The sequence below is a fragment of the Armigeres subalbatus genome, chromosome 3, assembly GCF_024139115.2.
Source record: "Armigeres subalbatus isolate Guangzhou_Male chromosome 3, GZ_Asu_2, whole genome shotgun sequence".
Lineage (NCBI taxonomy): Eukaryota > Metazoa > Arthropoda > Insecta > Diptera > Culicidae > Armigeres > Armigeres subalbatus.
In genome coordinates this window covers 289,538,228-289,559,339 of record NC_085141.1, presented here as the reverse complement: position 1 = coordinate 289,559,339, position 21,112 = coordinate 289,538,228, and positions in this window count along the sequence as shown.

The window sequence follows — 21,112 nt, the reverse complement described above, 5'->3', positions numbered from 1 at the left end:
ATAAGCTAATTTGGACGAAATTTGATTATGCGCTCACAGTTTGCTGTTGATTGATTGTCGGTGTTCTGGGGCATCAGTGACAACATGGATTTCTAGCAGGGTGGGCCATCTTTTTAAGACCTTGTGAATCGTTGCTTTGGCCAACCATACAAAATAATTGTATTTAGTTTATTTTATATTTTAAGTCTAATATAAATATTAATGTGTAATCACCAATCGCCAACCGTCCTGTCACTGCACGACATTTCACAAATAAAAACGTAGACTAGCTGTATGTACCCGGCCTTGCTCGGAGTTGCCAGTTTAATTCGCAGTTTTTTCACCATCGGAATTGGAATAGGTCAAAAGGATAATTGTATTTGGTTATTGATACTTCATCATTTGACTCGACAGGTAGATTACATTTGAAAACATTGACTGATTTTGAAAATGGGATCAAACCCAAAATCGCTTTATTCCGGGCAAACGTCTATTTCTAAAGAAGGAAAAACATACACCGATGCCTTATTCCGGAAAAACGTCTATTTTTAAAGAAATGATCACATTTACCGTCCAGAAGGAAACACTTTAATCATTGCTTTTCTCTGGGCAAACCATGATTTCGATGAAGTGTTGAGTTGATCGATCCCTGTCATCTTCGCCTTCTTAAGAAAAAGAATGTTTGTTCCAAATTTGGTTGAAATCGGGCAAGGGTACAGAAGTTATGCTGGAACATTGGATCATTGCATACCTTGCTTTTATTTATTAATCTTGAATCATTATCATATAATTATCATACCTTTTAAAATTTGGAATAAAGGTTACTCGATTATGGATCACTATGCAATTTGATCATTCATAATCATCAATCATTAATCATATCGATCGTTAATCATTAACCATACACATAGTGTGTCAACATTTAATCACGATCGGTAATCGTTAATCATAATCCAACGGTTTTTCATTATTCATAATCGTTAATTATTGTCAAAATGAATTTAATCATTAATCATTATCAGTCATCATTTTCAAAAATTATAATTCATTAATCATAATCTTTAATCATAGAGTTGAATGATTTAATCATTTAATCTGCTTAGAATTGGTCCTGGGGGTCAGGAGTTACACTGAATTGCCCGTTTTCTAAAGACAACCGCTTTCCCTTTACCCTTCCTCTTTTCTCAACGGCCATTTCACCCCTTTGTTATCTTCTCCTAGGGATAGAAAATGTGTGTACCAAATTTGGTTGAAATCGGTACAGGGGTTCAGAAGTTACACTAAATTGCCCGTTTTCTGAACAATACCCTCCTTCAGACCCCTACCCCCTTATCCAAATTTCCCTCCCGTACGATCGGCTCCTCATAGTGAATATGTGTACAAAATTTGATTGAAATCGGTCCTGGGGTTGGGAGTTACACTGAGTTGCTCGTTTTCCAAAGACAACACCTCCCCTATACCCTCCCTTTTTCCAATGACCATCCCATCCCCTTTGTTATCTTTTCCTTATGATGTAGAATGTGTGTACCAAATTTGGTTGAAATCGGTACAGGGGTTCATGATTTACTTTGAATTGCCCGTTTTCTAAACAAAACCCCTCCTCCAGACCCTCCCCTTTCCCAAATCCCCTTCCATATGATTACCTCCTCGTAGTGAATATGTGTACAAAATTTGGTTGAAATCGGTCCTGGGAGTTGAAAGTTACACAGAATTGTTCGTTTTCTGAACAAAACCCTCCCACCACCCTCCCCTTTTCTACATGACCATCCCACCCCTTTGTTAACTTCCCCTGAGGATAGAGAATGTCTGTACCAAATTTGGTTGAAATCGGCCAAGTGGTTCAGAAGTAGTTAGCGAACATACATACATAGATTGGTTTTTATATATATAGAAGATTTCAAATATCTAATCTTTATGCTATACGATGAGTATACAAATAATATTATGGAGCTGATACTAAGGTGCTCTTTTGAATATTTTTTCTCCTGACGCAAATTGAATCATCTCTGATTTTACCAAATACCTTGGACCAAATCTTTGCAAAGGGGGGATCTGTACTATAAAAATTCTACAATTGCTAGTTAAGTTAATTAATTTCCCGGAAAGATTCTTTGAAGAATTTCGAAATCCTGGGTTGCAATTTTATTAATTTAAAACCATTTTTTTTTTTAATTTTTTTTGGGAAACGACTGTGGGGTTTAATCATAGATCATTAATTAACGGCTACGCAGTCTCATATGATTAAAACGAGTTTTTATTCGTCCGACGTTTCGACACGGGAGAAGACACTAATCCCGCGTCGAAACGTCGGACGAATAAAAACTCGTTTTAATCATATGAGACTGCGTAGCCGTTAATTAATGATCTATGATTAATTTAAAAGACAAAATGGATATGTTGAAAGCTTATGAAGATTATAATAATAATCTTGGAGTTAAGAAAATTATTTTGAGCTTTTTAGTGGAATGTCTTCACTTGTCATAAGACGAGTTTGTACAATCCCATTTCATTCCACCACTTAATTGTACCTTGACAGATACGTATTTCGACCTCAGTGTCTCGTACTTGACTCGACTGAAGTCGACTTGAGTCGAGTCAAGTACGAGACGCTGAAGACGACCTTACTGTTGAAGTCGAAATACGTATCTGTCAAGGTACAATTAAGTGGTGGATTGAAATGGGATTGTACAAATTCGTCTTATGACAAGTGAATCTTGGAGTATTAAAATAAATTCTGACGATGTTTGCTAGTACTATCTTGCGTTTTCTAATTGAATGTTTCGATTCCAAACAGACTTCGACCATTCCATTACTTCCAAAGAAGTTCTGGAAATCATCTGAAATGTAATTCTGAACATGATTGACCAGTACGGGTAATTGACCATTCCCGTAAACATTTTTATTCGCTCATTCGATTCTTTATTTTAACTTTCTCAAAGAACCCATATTTTTTTAAGCCTCGAAGTATTTTTTAAATTTAAAACAAAAAATCTAAAAAGTTCTGTTTTCCAAAATTGGCCTAACACTCGCCCGATTTTGACCGAACATCGGGTGAATTTTTTAGGCCGGTTCACGCGATCAGCACTTTTCGGTTTTTGCTTTCGATTTTTAAAATAGTTCTTCGGGAAATTTACCCTTAAATAAACTAAAAAACCGGCTGAGACAATAAAACGAGATACAATTTTCGACGGGAAAGGTCAATTGTCGTGATCGTAACACGAAAGCAAAAAAAGGGGTTTTCCATTTCCACGAGCCTTATAGAAAATTTTGCCTACTCACTGTTCTATCCCACATTATAAGCGCTCATGATGCGAATATTTGCTTTGTGTAGCCATTTCAATTTCTAAATAATTTTAATTGTTTTGAGCAAGTACAAGTACAAATTTGCAAGCTTTTCTTTACAAGACCTGTATAAGAAGCTTGCAATTTTCGTATAAGAATTTAACAACTTCGCATATACCCAATTCTTATACAGGTTTTGGCAGGTTGTTATGCAGGCAAAATCTTGGAAAATCTGACATGCGCTGGTGGAGTAAAGTAACAATTTCAAAGGTTTGTCTACACCCAAAAAAAACTGTTGTTTCTACCTGAAAAAGTACGTAGATTTTTTCCACCTGAAATTCACGTAACTTTTACCTGATTTTTCGATAGAATTCTCATTCTACGTGAAAATCAGGTAAGTTCTACCTGAGTTTTGGATAGAATTCACCGGACACGTAAGTTTCACCTGAATTTTCTGAAGCATTTGCAGCAACGTGTGCACGTAAAATGTACCGGAAAATTCAGGTACAAACAACGTTTAGATTATTTGGAGTGAATTTGATGCCTTTTCGTAAGATGAAAATCAATGAAAAGTTGATAAAATCCCTTTTATTGTTTATGTTCTCCAAGGGACTTATACGTAAATATCGTTCGAGATTATCTTATTAAAACGAAAATTCAGCTCTGATTTGGACCGGACATAATAGTCTAGGCTTCACTGTTTGTAAAAAGGCCACGGTTCTTCCTTGTCACCCGCCAGCTACGTCCACACAGATACAAATATTTTGAAATTTTAAATGTATGTATGCACAATAGGGTGGTTCAAAAAATCGATTTTGCTCCACAGTGCTCATCTGATTCTTTACCATGTTCTGAGTGTTCTCTGAAATTTATTTTTTCATTATACTGTTAATGACGTTTCCCCATTAAGCGCAGGTTAAAAGAAAACCTACATAGCTAAAAGGGATACTCAACAGCTTTCACCCAAAGAAAACCGCATGTTAATTAATCGTCCCAATAATTAGTAATCGATTTTAAGACAGGTTGCGAATCTTTAGTCACTTTTTCCACCACTTAATTATCTTGCCAGGCCGTCTTCAGTGTCTCGTACTTGACTCGACTTGAAGAAAATGATCGCAGCTTACACTATTTTTACTATGCGTAGGTATAATAATGTATCTAGGTACTAGGTTCCGTAGTAAGATAAGTACCTAGATAAATTATTATACCTACGCATAGTATAAATAGTGTAAGCTGCGATCATTTTCTTCAAGTCGAGTCAAGTACGAGACACTGAAGACGGCCTTACTTTTGAGGTCGAAATACGTATCTGGCAAGATACAATTAAGTGGTGGAATTCAATGGGATTGTATAAACTCGTCTTATGACAGGCGAAGAATTCATGTTTATTCTGAATTCTCATTCTCATCTAGGCTTGATGTACCAGTAGCAGCTATAGCACCAGTTGTTGCACTAGTACTTTATATGCCAAATGGCCAATCAAAACCAAGTTCATATCGATAAAGCATATTCATATGATACGATTACACCTTTGATCTCCTCCAAAACAATCAAAGCATAATTGTGAAAATTGATTTTGCTTAATTTTTGACGTCCTTTGCACCTTTTGCACTAGTGGCCCCAATTTGGCCAATCCCATAAGAAAACAATGGGATTTGCCAAATAAGGAACCAAAATTAAGAATAGTGCCACAACTGGTGCATGGGTTCCTATTATGGATTAATTAATTTTGAGGATTATAACAATTTTTTGTGGTTTTCACAGCTGTTCTTAGCAGCAGGAAGTAAAACCTTTCGCTTGATATATAAAGACCACCCACATGCCTTTTACTTATTTAAAAAAAAAGTTGTTCTTATGTATGGCGACAATTGGTACACCCACCCTACTTAGCGACTGAGTAAACTGTAAACTGAGTTTTACCGTCTCGTGTTTTCTCATGTAAATTTTACAAAATTTCCCTTTAACGTGGGATTATTAAAAAAATCTCCCTCTTTTATCGAAAATTGAATTAAATTTCCTTGAGCAATACGATTTTACTCAGTCACTGCCACAATGGTCGGGCTCCATACAAAGGGACGGCCAAAGCTACCAAAACATAATTTCGCAGCTTGTATACTTTCATTGATCTTATTGAAAAGTAAAAAAAACTATATTTTTATGCGCACTGATTCAAAACTAATTTGAAAATTGTTTTCATTGTTGTTAGAGGCATCAAAGTGGCTCTAGTGAAAAATGTGGAAAAAGTTGTATTCCAAAAATGCGTAAAAATATATATCTACACCGTATGATATGTTCCATTTTATTAGCTACTCTAATAGTCATACTAAAATCTTCCTATACCACATTTTACAATCATAGCCACTTGATTGAAAATTTCTTAAAATTCGACGATTTTGACAATAAAAAAAAGTCTTTTGTCGCCACATGTCGCCGCTGCTTTACATGTACCACGTTCAGAGTACTCTCAGGCCTTCAGGGAGCCTCGAGAAAATGTCTAATTCTAGCACTGATTGGTAGATATGTCCCACTTTTATTTGTGTTCAATGCTAAAATCCCCGTCGTATAAAACTTGTTGCGAGCAAATCGGATGATTATAGTATTTTGAACATAATTTTTGAACGCGATGATCTATTAAGCTCATTTTCCAACACTGGAAGAAGATCTTCCACTGAATACATCTTCTTTTGTAAGTGAATCTATTGAGGTAAGTTTTATGCTCAATTGTACATACAGCCACATGGGAACAAAACTACGCATACTAAGACTCAGTGTATACATACATACAAACATACGGACATACACTATCTAAATTTACCGATTGATATTCAGTCATCGGTTCTAAGCCTTTTATCAAAAATTCAGTTTTCGAGTGAACCCCTCGATGTCTCTCCAAAATACTCCGATTTGGATCGAAATGTGTCCCACATTTCTTCGTTAGATTAGTTTAATACAATCTTCAGTTTTAGCAATTCTACGTTTTTTTTTAATAGTTCAAAATAACGCTCTTGAAGACCATAATTTACTCTACAAGCGTGTTAAAAAACTAGTATAAAACCAAAATGTTACTAGAGCAGTGCTATCACTTGGGAAATTCGCTAGAACAAAGAGAATCGTGGAAATTTGACGTGGCATGATATAGAAAAAGAGAATTAAAATGCCTCTAGAACGTTATAAAACATTTTTAGTCACACAATTTTTAGTTTGTGGGGTTAGAAATTCAACAATCTGAAACATTACTGCTTACTCAAAATAAATATAAAAATTGAGATATCATGTCTATTTTGGTGCTTTCAAAATTCTAACCCCAAGATTTTTTGAGAAACATCTTTAATTTTTGTTTTATAACATAAATACACTTCATTTCCTACACCACACTGTGTGGAATTTCAATGATTCTACTTTTTCTCTCAATGGCAGCTAGCGGTCTTTTCTTCCCCTATTGGGTCCAGTTAAGATAATCTAGTGAAAAAACTGTTGAAATTAATTTTAGCCAGATTTCGTCTTTTTTCGAACATTGCACAATGGGGTTTTTTCCTGAAAAAAGGCATTAAATTGAATATCTCAGGAATCCACTGGACTACAATCCATGTTAACATATCAAAAGAAAGATTTTTCAATAAGCAATCTGATAAACTTTTTTTTGTTCACGGCACGGATCTATTTCTGGCACTTTTGGTCAAAAAACGATGATTTTACCCTATTTTCTCTAAATAGGCATTATTTACTTGGTGTTTTGACAAAGTAAATCTTCATAGATTTTTGATCAACAGGTTCCAAACGAAAGCTATAATGCTCCTTTATTTTCCAGATGTGTTAGTTTTTATTTTAATCTTCTCTTCTTGAGCTACAATGGGGTTAAATATGTGGTATTTGTGCACTGAAAGCTTAGAAATCATCTATCTTCGAATTCTGATAAGTTACATCCGATGTTCTTATATCAAAAGAAAGAGTTTTTCATAAGGAACTTGATAAAATTATGCAAGATACTGGCATGCACCTAGTTTTGACCAAAATAACAGCGTTTTACCCTATTTTTGCTCAACACTTACGTACCTGACCCCCAATTTCACGAAAAACTTAATTTTCAAAATGATGGTTCTCAACGGTCTTGCAACGGAATTTGGTTCTGTTTTCTGCAATCCACAAAATTCCTATAGTTCCAGGGACATTGGCCAGCGTTTTGGAAATGGACATGGTTCCGGAGATATTGATGAGAGTACTGGGGTAGCCTCCCGTTCCGGAAAAATGGCCACTGCCTGATCGGAAACACGTCTGTCGACGTGTCAAACTTCATGATTTTGCAAAACAAGTTCATAGAAATGTGTTCTCAGGGTATTTGGCATATTCTGGAATACCCTGGAATGCTGGTTCTCCGGGCGAAGTGGCCACTTTTCGGATAATTCCGAAACCTGGCTTGCGACATGTCAAACTTTATGATTTCGCAAAACAAGCTCGGTGGAATGAGTTCTAAAGGTATTTGGTCCATCTAGTCACATTCCGTGATGCCCTGGAATGCTGGATCCCTGGGGGAAGTGGCCACTTTTTGATCATTACTGAAACCTGGCTTGCGACGTATCAAACTTCATGATTTTGCTGAACAAGTCAATAGGAATTTGTTCTGAGAGTATTTGGTACATCTGGTCACATTCTGGAATACCCTAGAATGCTGGTTCACTGGGGGATCATAAAGTGGCCACTTCCCCCAGGGAACCAGCTTTCCAGAGGGTTTCGGAATGTCACAAGATGGACCAAATACCCTCAAAACACATTTATTTGGACTTGTTTTGCAAAATCATGAAGTTTGTTACGTCACAAGCCAGGTTTCAGTCAAATGGTCAAGAAGTGGCCACTTCTCCCAGGGAGCCAGCATTCCATGGCATCCCGAAATGTGACCAGATGGACCAAATACCCTTAGAACACATTCTGCCGAGCTTGTTTTGCAAAATCATGAAGTTTGACATGTCGCAAGCCAGGTTTCGAAATTATCCGAAAAGTGGTCACTTCGCCCTGGGAACCAGCATTCCAGGGTGTTCTAGAATATGACCAGATGAGCCAAATACCCTCAAAACACATTTCTATGAACTTGTTTTGCAATGAAGTTTGACACGTCGAAAGACGTGTCTCCGGCTTGATCAGGTCGTGGGCATTTTTCCGGACCGGGAGGTTACCCCAGTACTCTCATCAATATCTCCGGAACCATGTCCATTTAAAAACGTTGACCAATGTCCTTGGAACTATAGGAATTTTGTGATCGATTGCAGAAAACAGAACCAAATTTTGATGCAAGACTGCTGAGAACCATCATTTTGAAAATTAAGTTTTACGTGAAATTGGGGATCAGATACGTAAGTGTTAATAACCGTTTTTTGATGCTTTGTTAGTCATGATTAGTTAGTTTTTCTCAACAAGAAATCATTTTTTTGTTCACGGCATGCATCAATTTCTAGCAGCTACCCTATTTTTCTCATTTGATATTTTTATTGGGTGTTTTGAAAAAGATTTTTTTTTTAATTTGGTCAACAGGTTCCGAACGATAGATGTAAAATTCTTTAATTTTCCACTTGTATTATCTTTAATTTGAATCTTGTGTTCTAAGGTACAATGGGGTTATATGTTATACTTTATGTTCCAATATTACATGCTGTGGGAGTTCTGCTCGATCACATTAAATACATTTTAGACCAAACCATGATACTTAATTCGAATCAAAGTATAATTGATGCTACACGCAAACATGGTGTTTTGATATGGGCAAGAGGAAGCGTATTTTAAAAAACTTCTCTATAATTAACAGCATTTTATATAATGAAAATGTTTGAATACGTGGGATTAGAATTTGAAAAAACTACATCAGATTTCTAACCCGAAAAATAAATCAGTTTTCAGTTATAATATGTATGAACGCTTTAATATGCATAATGAAGTTGGCGTCCTTCATGTCGTGCCATGTAAAATAAAAAAGTATTTAGCAGCTCCTAACTTGAAATAAACCGTCATATACTTCATTACCAGTGGTGAAGATTACCAGTGCAAAATAAGATCAGCGTCATTAGACATCGACCAATATGTGAAAATGGCGTAACAATGAATCATTCCAATTATTCGTCTATACATAGCTTAATATAGGGACGACACACATAGCATTCCTTTTTAATTGAAAGTTCTGAACCTTTTTGTATGTTATGTTTCCTTACTTTATTCAATCTTCACTATCTGAATAATCAGTCTCGCTATTGTATTCATCAATTGAATCATCATTGCCCAAAAAATAACTCAAGAGCTTTTCCTGAAAGTCTGGATCTGTGGGTTTGGACTTACATCTACGTTTTATAATACTTTCTGCTACCAGCGGATCACTCCAGGCTAATGCAGATATGTACATATCCTCAAGGTTTGCCTCTGGAGACACTTTTCTTGAGGCAAATATTCTGTTCATCTTGTGACGTCGATGCGCAGATTCCCCAGCTTCTTCTGAATAAAACGACAGTGGTAAAGGCTGTGAAATGGATTATAGCTTGTGAACTAAGTAGCAATAGTAGAAACAACAGAATATACCAAAGAACGGCTAAGTTCTTCTATATGCCGGTACTTCTCAATACAGGGCGGAATGTCTTTCATACTTGGAACATCTCTTCGAAACGCTTCAATAGTTTCGTCATAACCTTGGCTGGATCAAGCATTTTGGAGGAACAACTTAGAACGTTAAGCATTCTAAGTCCGTCGATGGTCTCGGAACTGGAAAGTCCAACACATTTGGCGAACTGAGTTGGTCTGGATAACAGTCGTTTCGCCATGTTTCCAGTATTGCTATTGCCGGAACCTCCAGGTTGAGCACGATTCACTTGCACTCCAAACTGCTTCTCGAGGTCTTTTGAAAACTCCTTAATCTTACTTACAACTTCCGGTGCCGTCAATGATCTGCCATGAACTTCTTCTTTCGCTCGATGTTTTATTAGCCATTCCACCGAGTTTATTACAGAATGCATATAGGAAGGACCGATTGGCTCCGAATTGTTGGTGCATAGTGGGCATTTATGAGTATTCCGATTTCCAATTATAGCATTTGCTGCTTTACCATCTATAAGCGTATATGTAGGGATCATACTCAGTTTAATTGATAAAGAGTCATGATTCACAATAATCGGATTATTGTTGAGGTTTCGTATGTCGGACATGAACTCTTCATATACAGATAATGTTATCTCGGCCGTTTCCTTCGTCCATGCCATCATAAGCGGCCGCACCATTGAGTTCGACCGAGGACACGGATTCATCCATATTACATCACCGGTGTTCGTCTCAATAGAGAGCAGCATAAAATTTGACACTAACAGGGAATGATCATCGCCGAGTGATGGCCCTTGGTTATATTGGGAGAATCCTGTCGCGGAATCAATTCCTCCAGTTACTCTTAAAATTACATGAACGTTGACTCCGTTTGTAAGGTTCTTTAGTTTTTGACAAATGCTCGGGTAGCAATTCAAAAGCCGCGTCATATGATTTGTAATCATATTTTCCAACGACGTTCGTATGGCTAAATAGCCGAGAGCTCTATTCGGCTTCGAAAAAATAGGGATTACTTCATTCCTATATTTGATAATAGTCTTCCATGGACGCAACACTGCAAACCCAAACTCTGACTTAATAAACTTTGAAATAGCTGCGTATTTGCCCCTACTCAAACAAAGTTCATTTTTAAGAGCGAGACAGTTTTCAACCGACACCAAATGTTTCGCAGGTTTCAGTAACGTGGCTGCAAATTCTTCACTACAATCTAGTAAACTATTTAATACTCTTGCAGTATTTAATTTTCCACAAGCCTTAGCAGATTTTTCGGCTGCCATCAGCAGAGCATTCAAATCGTACTCTTCTGCTATTTGACGAGCTTTTGAAAGTTTTGATCGGCGATTCAAAGTATCGAATTTCTGGGGATGTCTTCCATGACGTTTAGTTGATGGATCACGAACATAGGATCGAACTTCTCGAGGCGAGTTTGAACGCTTCACAATAACTACATTTCTTGAGCCACAAGATGCATCGGTCAACAACTGAAAATATAGCACAATTTAATTGTGGCCCAACATACTTATCATTTTGTTAAGAAAATTATTTTGAGCTTTTTAGTGGAATGTCTTCACTTGTCGTAAGACGAGTTTGTACAATCCCATTTACTTCCACCACTTAATTGTACCTTGACAGATACGTATTTCGACCTCAACAGTAAGGTCGTCTTCAGTGTCTCGTACTTGACTCGACAGTCGAGTCAAGTACGAGACACTGAAGACGCCCTTACTGTTGAGGTCGAAATACGTATCTGTCAAGGTACAATTAAGTGGTGGAATTAAATGGGATTGTACAAACTCGTCTTACGGCAAGTGATACTTATCATGTTGTGCATTTTTTTTCTGATCTACATCTCAGTTGGGAGGAATAACATTTATTCCAAAAATTCGTATAGGCCTGATAATGACAAGCATTGCAATAATATGTTTATGTGAAAGTATGTGAAGTGAGATTCCCAGGTTTTGACCTAATATTTCCGTTATATGGTCTAGAAAATCAACAAATAGCTATAGCATAGGTAATTATGACCAGACCTTACAAACAATTCTAAAACCTCCGGTGGAACCTTTGAGAGCGCATTACATTATTTTCAAATAGGTGTTCAACATAGCCATCCCCTTACGCAGTATTAGCAATAGAATCAAAATAGAATTTTTACCTGTACGTCGGACTCTAGCCATTTTTTGTTTCTCTCAAGAAATCGTAATTTTGATGAGGTTTTGCTCCATCTTCTGTTGAACTGCTTAATCCACGCGATGACATTGATGGATATGCATCGGTTTTTCAACCACACTGAGAGTTTCTCTGGGCTTCGTCCCAGTTTATCAAACTTATCCATCAAACACTTATTCGAAAACATTTCGAAAATGACGCTTTGAACAAGTACTTCTCCAAAAGGAAAAAAGCTTGCTACACACTATATTTTAATTTCTGCTAGTAAATTACTAGATCAACCGGGTGATATCTGTCGTGTTGTTTATTTTTCGATCAAACTGTCAATCGTTTAGTTGACGACGCTCTCTAGATCGATTTCAGTTCAACCTTGTTGGTTTTCTTCAGAACTAAAACAACTTATCATTTCGACAAATCTTCTCAATATCGACTCATGGAGGTTTGACTGTAACTTATTTTTATTATTTTTTTATTATTAAGTTTAAGATATTATAGACAATCTGTAACTTTGTACCCCGTTTGAGCTGAAACTTTGGTAGTGAACTACAAATTAAAATTTACACATTTACGCACTAGGTCAAATTGTTCGAAATAATTGCAGTTTTTATTTTAGATATATTGGCCAATTCAAATGTCAAATTGCACAATTTGTATTTTTGAATAATATACTTAGTGTCTCGCAGCACGGCTATCGATTTTTGAAAGCGTCATTCGAAAAAAAAAAATGATACTTAATATGTGTAAAATTCTATATATTTGTAGTTCACTGCCAAAAAAACTGCCCAAAATAGACGGATTGGATTGGATTTCCTTTAAAAATATAGCTATTTTTGTATATAAACGTGGAATTTAACCCAGCAGACTCCTAACCAGCAAACCCAATAATAAACGGTCAATAAACGTCGAGCGAGTTTTTTTTACCAAAACTGCCACAAATAAGTGTATGCCAATAATACGCACAATTTTATCAAGTTCTTCATGGAAATCTTTTTCTTTTGATATAAGCACATTAGATGTATTCCAGAAGATACCTGAAATAGTTGATTTTTTTTTATTGTATAAATATCATACATATAACCCCATTGAACAAAGATTTAAATTAAAAATAATACAAGTGGAAAATGAAAGAATTTTACATCTGTCGCTCGGATCCCGTTGATCAAATTAATAAAAAAATACTTTTTCAAAACACCCAATAAAAATATCAAATGAAAAAAATAGGGTAGAAACGCCCTTTATAGGCCAAAGCTGCTGGAAATGCTGCTGCATGCCGTGAATAAAATTCCTTATGAATTTTATCAAGTTCCTTACGAAAAACTCTTTCTTTTGATGTAAGAACATCGGATGTAACTTATCAGAATTCGAAGATAGATGATTTCTAAGCTTTCAGTGCACAAATACCACATATATAACCCCATTGTACCTCAAGAAGAGAAGATTAAAATAAAAACTAACACATCTGGAAAATAAAGGAGCATTATAGCTTTCGTTTGGAACCTGTTGATCAAAAATCTATGAAGATTTACTTTGTTAAAACACCAAGTAAATAATGTCTATTTAGAGAAAATAGGGTAAAATCACTGTTTTTTGACCAAAAGTGCCAGAAATAGATCCGTGCCGTGAACAAAAAAAAGTTTATCAGATTGCTTATTGAAAAATCTTTCTTTTGATATTTTAACATGGATTGTAGTCCAGTGGATTCCTGAGATATTCAATTTAATGCCTTTTTTCAGGAAAAAACCCCATTGTGCATTGTGGCACTGGGAAGATAAAAGTTAAAATGTACGATTCTCGATCATCAGACAAGACAACCCAATTTTTTGTTGTTCTGCAAAGATCATTATTTTGCTTTCTAAAAACGATCTGAATACGTTTTGGGTAATTAAAATTTTTAAAAGATTTGTCCGTTCGAGTCAGGCCGAGTCAGCTCGAGTCATGTCAAATTAGATCGAGTCAGGTCGAGTCAAGTCAAAACTACAGGGTGAACCAAGCTGAATGTGTTCACTTCTAAATGACCCCTGTATCCTGAGTTATACGTCTTCGACCGTGTCGGAAGAAAATCACGATGGCCGTAACGTTTCTATACAGATACTTTTCAGACATTTTTGACAATTGTGACATAATTCCAAATATCTCGGTGATATAATCGGTGTTTTGCTGGCTGTTGTTTTCAAGATGAATAATAAATTCAATTCAAATTTGGCGTGTAAGATGGCAATTCTTTTTGCTCGAAAAAAAAAAACGAAAAAAAAAAACAATCACAAAGACTAAAAGTTTTTTTTTTGTACATGAAATGACTCCCAGTATTCCCTGACGAGCTCGGTGGTCTAGTGGCTACCGCTTTTGCCTTATAAGCAGGAGGTCGTGGTTTCAATTCCAGGTTCGTCCTTTTCTTACTTTGTATTTCTATCATAGTTCTTTCTGTGTTTCACGTTCTACCAACACGATTACTACTGTTATAACCTTCCACATTAACAATTTCAAAAACCTCCCGTGGCACTTATGAGAGATCGTAGAGTTCTCTGCATCTTTCTTAAGTAGGTGTCCGACTAACCATCCTTCCCCTTCCTCAGCATTCGAAAGGGCGTGTCCAGGACATATCTGGACTATTGGAGAGTGCATTGCTTCCATATAAGAAATAGTGATTAGTCCCAAATCAATATCAGTGGTAACGGATAATAAAAATGATGCTACTATCATACAATAGTCCAGGCTTGTACCACCTACGAATTTGTGCGAAATACAGTCCCTTCCCGATTTTGGCAACACGACCGGATTTTAAAGTTGCCAAAAACGGGAAAAAAATTCATACAAAATTTCAATTTTTTTGTTTGCATGATTGAAGCCAAATACGTAGAAAATGTACTACAAAGTATGTGGAGTGTGTTTAAGTGATGCACGTGCATTATAATTGACATTTTTGCGATATTATGCATAACTCGGAGGTTGTAGTTCGAACAAAATTGAAATAAACTCAAAAATGGTGATCAAACGATAATGTATCTAATTAGCCAATTTCATAATACAAATTTAATAATGAATAATATTTGAAATTAAAAATAGCGTCGGCCACGTCCTTACATAAATTTGTGATGATAAAAAAAACTTTTCTATTGTAGGCAAACTTTCCTGTGGTCGGTGTGATTAAGAGTAAAGTTCTGTACAATTTTCGCTGACATTATGGAAAAAATGAACGCAAAGCATAAGACATTCCATTGTTTTAGAAAATGGTAACGGAAATCTGCATTCTGCAAATTGGTCAAGCCAAGTGTATCCAATATAGTGTGAGTATGGGTTAACTACACTCGACTACAGTTCACTTTCATTATTATGTGTACTTGGGCTCACTTGACCTCCGATAACGATACCAGCAGACAAATTCGGAGACGCAATGTGGCACAAAAGCGTACATACTTTGGACTTTGATCCGATCGAATAGAGTTCGCCGCCGTACCAAACAGACTCCATCATTAAACAGGTGGCGGTAGTCCTCCTTGGACACGAATCCTGGACAATGCTTGTGGAGGACCAACCCGCACTTGGAGTAAAAATTGTTCTATACAACGATCCGACAGGCACAAGAAGGCGAGGTGTGCAGCGATCAAGGTGGATCGATCAGGTTGAGGAAGATTTACGGACACTCCGTAGACTACGTGACTGGTAACGTACAGCAATGGACGGAGACGACTGTTATGTACCGCAAAGGCCACTCCGGCCTTAGGCTGAATAAGTAATAATGTCACATGTGACGCATCACTCGCCTATCGAAGCAGCTAGAATTACGCCAGCGATCTCATGGGAACTTCACAGGAGGTACTCCACTTCTGATACTTCGTCATCACAAACAGAACACTCGAGAGCAAGCATTAAAAGTGTGAGTGAGCATTGTGAGCATTGATCTATTGCAATCGTAGCATCCACAGCCAATGAGTGAACTGCCTCGCTCAGATGCCAAACCACGAGTAGGAGCGATCGTTGCTGTGATAAACAATGAGCAACACCGTCTAACAAGCCAAGCTGTGGTGAGGTATCCATGTAAGCTACGATTTTTGCATTCGTACCCCGCTTGCTCTAGTACAAATGAAGCAAAACAATCAAACCACATCATGCGTTCTTTTTTATTCGCTCTCTTTTCAAGGTGATAAGATAGTCGAGAGGAAGTATCAACGCCTCCCATTCAGTGTGCTAGAGTTCCAGACTCTAAGAGGTCTTCATTTTTAGAATGCTTGAATGGCTTCTTCTAATAACGCACCGTAACGACGCTCATTGTTGTGTTACCAAGCTTCACTCAATAGGCTTCCATTGGTGAGCGTTGAAGATCATTAAACGGTGAATCATCGAACGTCCAATTTCAAAGCTCTTAGGAAGCTCATAACTTGCCCCGCGGCAGAACATCAAGTTGGCTTAGATTAACCTGATTTTTCCTCATGATCTGATTTTTTTTCAATGCCTGTTCGAGAGCCTTACATGTTACCAAACTCTTATCATTACTGTTGAACTGTTGGCAAGCATGCTGGAATCAAAAGGCTCGTTATGCAATTGACATATCAGGAAACTGGAAAAGCCAACAGTGTTCTGATATTAATCGCTAGACAAATTTGCATCAATTTTAAACAATAAGACTCTTTGAAATAAATTGTTGCTTATTATCTGAACGGGAATGCAGCAGAAAAACTTATAAAATGACAGTTTCTCGGCTGATATCAGATAAGAGGCGCATAATGAGCAAAACGACTAGCAATTAAACCTACTGGGGTTTGCTTGCTCCTGGATCACTCATGCAGTATCGGTTGCATTGTGATGTAAACAGCGGGCTTCGCTTAATAGGTGTTGTACTATGTACAACGGCGTGAGTCAGCTTGTTGACGACAAAATCAGTGAGAATGCCAAAAAATACGACAATCTACGGTGGGCTGGTTATATAAGGGTAGGGTGAATAGGAACATGAAAAACGAGAATTAAAAAAACAGATATGCCTCATAATATACAAATGCAAAAATGGTACCTTGGCTTAGAAACCTCGTAATTAATAACTGTGGAAGTGCTGATGAACACTAAGCTGCGAGGCGGCAATGTCCCAGTGGAGGATGTAATGCCAATTAGAAGAAGGAGACATCTGTTACTGCCTGCTGAGTTGTTATGCCCATAGAGCTACTGATTCAGTCCATTATTTTTTGTTTTTGCTCTGTAGAAGCAAACTGTCAAAACCTACACGGATAATTTGCAGGATTGCGTATCGGTGACCATCTACCAAGTATTGAATAACCAATAAAAAAAGAAAATGATGGAACATGTGGCAAACTATTACAATCAAGAGGTGGGATTATGTGAGTGCCATATTGTACACTTTAAACTCGTTTTATGACTAGAGAAGACGTTCTACTGAAAAGGTCTGAAAGGAATTTTCTATTCAAAAAACACAAACGCTTGACCTACTGATTTTTGGGCGAAATTTTGACCAAATTCAGATCAGAGCTTGAGCTTGCTTGAGCTTGATTGACTGCTCGTAGTTGCTACTCCATTATGACCAGATCAGCTGTTCTTGCACAGGGAACCAACATATGTTTGCTTGGGACTAGCACTCATCTTCGATGTACAAGTACTGGTGATCTCATTTGTTAGGTCACACTGGCGCCTGCCACGTCAGAATGCAAGTCAATGTAGGGAAGGGGGAGGAAATGATGATGCAATCACTCGCCCACTGCGAGCCGAATATACCTCTGCATTTGCCACGAGGGGCCCTCCTTAGCTGTGCGGTAAGATGCGCGGCTACAAAGCAAGACCATGCTGAGGGTGGCTGAGTTCGATTCCCGGTGCCGCTCTAGGCAATTTTCGGATTGGAAATTGCCTCGACTTTTCTGGGCAGAAAAGAATAATCGTGCTAGCCTCATGATATACGAATGCAAAAATGGTAACCTGGCTTAGAAACCTCGCAGTTAATAACTGTGGAAGTGCTTGATGAACACTAAGCTGCGAGGCGGCTCTGTCCCAGTGTATGGATGTAATGCCAATAAGAAGAAGAAGAAGAAGAAGAAGAAGAAGAAGAAGAAGAAGAAGAATAAGAAGAACTTGCCACGAGTTCATGCGGAATTTGTTGGAATTTTTGGGTTAGGTTCGAGAGGCAGAGGTCCGTCTTGGTTAACGAGCTGCCAATGTGATAGATAGGAGAAGGCAACTGATGGAATTTCTAATTGGATGTAGGAAGCGAGCTCTATAGTTCATTTCCAACTCTAGCAGATTACTGTTAGAATACTCAAGTTGAAGGTATAGGAATAGTAATGGAAACGGTATGGAAGTCCATTTCCAGTTCTAGCGATTGCTAGAACATGAGAAATATAGAGAAAGATACAAATTGGGAGAATGGAACGGACCTGGGATTGAACCTACGACCTCCTACGTATGAGGCAGAAGCAGTAGCCATATGACTACCAAGCCCGCTTTTGACCAAATTCAGATCAGATTGTTGAACTATTGTTGCTCGTGAATTTCGCGAGCAGAATCTGAGACAATATAGATTGGGTTAAGATTATCACGAATAATGCGTATTTTTTTAGAATTTTGAGGGGTTGCTTTTTGATATTTTTTTATTGTGTTGGAATGAAGATTGCCTTCTATTTTATTAAAATATGGACTTCTTATTTTGAAAAACAGAAAAAAATACTCTTCATAAAAAGTTATAAATTGTACACACTTAAATTATTTTTCTCGCCTCAGCAAAATTCTCGCCGAGATTCCAACAGCCGAGACCTCGGTAATTTTGTTTACTGAAATTCGGTAATTCTTTTACCAAAATTTCGTCATAATTTTAGCGAAATTCGGCAAAGTTGGATTTTTACAGAGATCTCGGTAACGATTACCGATGATTCGGTAAAGTTTAAAATAAAATAATGTTTAAAATAAAATTGATAAAATAATGAACAAAACTAACACCTCCTGAATCGCAATCCAAATACTGTGAACGGATTTTGAATCAAAGGATTACACCCAAAGGATCAAAATCCGTACAGCTATTTTCTGACTAAATATTCAAATTGAAGCAGACCGATTGACTAAACTACCACTGTAAATAGTTCAATACACACTTTGAGAAGCATTCCCTTCGATTTATATTCCACTGATCTATCTGTTTCCTTTGCAATTTATTATTTAAACACAGTCGCTTTTGGTATGAGTTTGCTGGGAAGCAATTTGTTTTTGATTTGTGTTGTTTTAATTCCAAATCAAAAACTTATTGTCAAGTATAAGGACAGGATGAGATAAATTATTTATAAATTATCCCCTTTTAATTTATTGATATCTCATTAGGCGGACGGACTTTGATCCCCCACGGAGAGTAAGATAAAACTAGATCTTTGGGATGTTAAGCTCCATTATTTCTATAAATTCTGGAAAGTTGATTACACCCATTTTCAGTAATGCTACGGATTAAAAATCAATACGATAAAATGCATATCCTTTAAAAGTATAGAATAAGAATTGCAGAATTAATTGTGAAAATCCTTTTATTTAAATAAGGTAAATATTTTTGTTCAGCTGCTTCTCGCGAATGAAAATTTAACAACTTTGACACCTTTTCAAATAAAGGGTGTCCTCAGTTAAATTGCATCACATGCAAAGGTCGATAACACTTTTTGGCCGTTACGGTAAGAGGGCCTTATGGTGTGTTATTAACACTGCGTGATATTAATTGCAAAATTTACAATAGTTTTGAAAATGCTGTCGAAGGAGCTGCACGCGCGAGTAAATTTTGCGAACTCACATCAAAAACCCGCTAAGTGATGAAATTTAAATTTAACTAAACATACATGATTCTTTGATTTGCATTTAGCATTAGCTTGATTCTTCACGTTGTTAAATTTTGATCATAGAGGTGTTGACTATTGGAACAATAACTAGGCGAAACACACTAAAAAGACATGAAAAATTCATTGTTATACACTTTTTTTTCTTGACAATGCTTGTCTATAATATATAACTAGTTACTCAGGCATCACTTATATGAAGGGATTGTCATTTTGGAGGTATATTAATTTAAAAAAAAAAACAATCAAAGAACATTAGCCCTTTTAAAACAATCACTTCCACTTCCATCCACACTTATTGACTGCCATGTGACCACCATGATACTGTTATGTCTAGGGAGATCTAGAAAATTTTATAACTCAAAAAAATCCCTCAGCATAGTCTTGCAGTGTACCCGAGCGTCCTAACGCACGGCACAGGGGGGCCCCAGCGTGTTGCAAATCCTGAATATGAATTGGCGTGAACATCCGTGAACATCCTGAAAATGAATCTTCTTTCAATACTGATTCTAACAGAATTCCAAAAATTAATCCCGAACCAATTAATTTCCACGCATGATTTCGTTTAACCCCAATAGTTATACCACGATCGACATAGGTTGGGAAACTCTGCCGCCTAGCTAGAACCACTGCTGCGCACCTGGTGTAGAGCACTAATTTCTGCCTCAGTTTCCACTCAATTAGGCGCGTTACGGCGGTACTTGGCACTTCACCTCACTTCACATCTTGGTCATGTTCAACTGATCTCCACTGCTATGCGCGCGCACTGCGCTACGGAGGAGCAAGTTCGCAGATTCTGTTTCGTTGCGGCGTGGACACTCGCCGCAAACGAACGGAGGGAAAGGGGCGTCCAAGGGTGGCGCACGGGACCACAAGTACACCTCTCGACACGACACTATCGCAAAGAGTTAATCAATCTTTTTATGTTTCTTCGCAAATGGTCAGGAACGAATGGGGTAGGTACGAACAGTGCGGCCTCTTTTGCAATCCACCAGCCGTAATCGGGCACCGCAGATCGGGGTCGAAATTTGTTTGTAACGCGCGCCTACAATTACTTGTTTGTTGGTAATTTGCATAAACAGAGAACTTTTAAAAGACGGGACCGATTTCGACACAGTTCGCCCTGCATTCAACGGAGGTTAGCATTGTGGGCTTCGATAGAACTTATAACCGTGCACAATCCCTTAGAACACACCAACTGGTCACAATGTATGCACACATATGCTGAGCAATTCAAGCGTTCCAGATCTCGAAGGAGCCGAAAGCCTAACGTGACCGGAAAGTTTTACCCCAGGTCACACATCACGATCGGT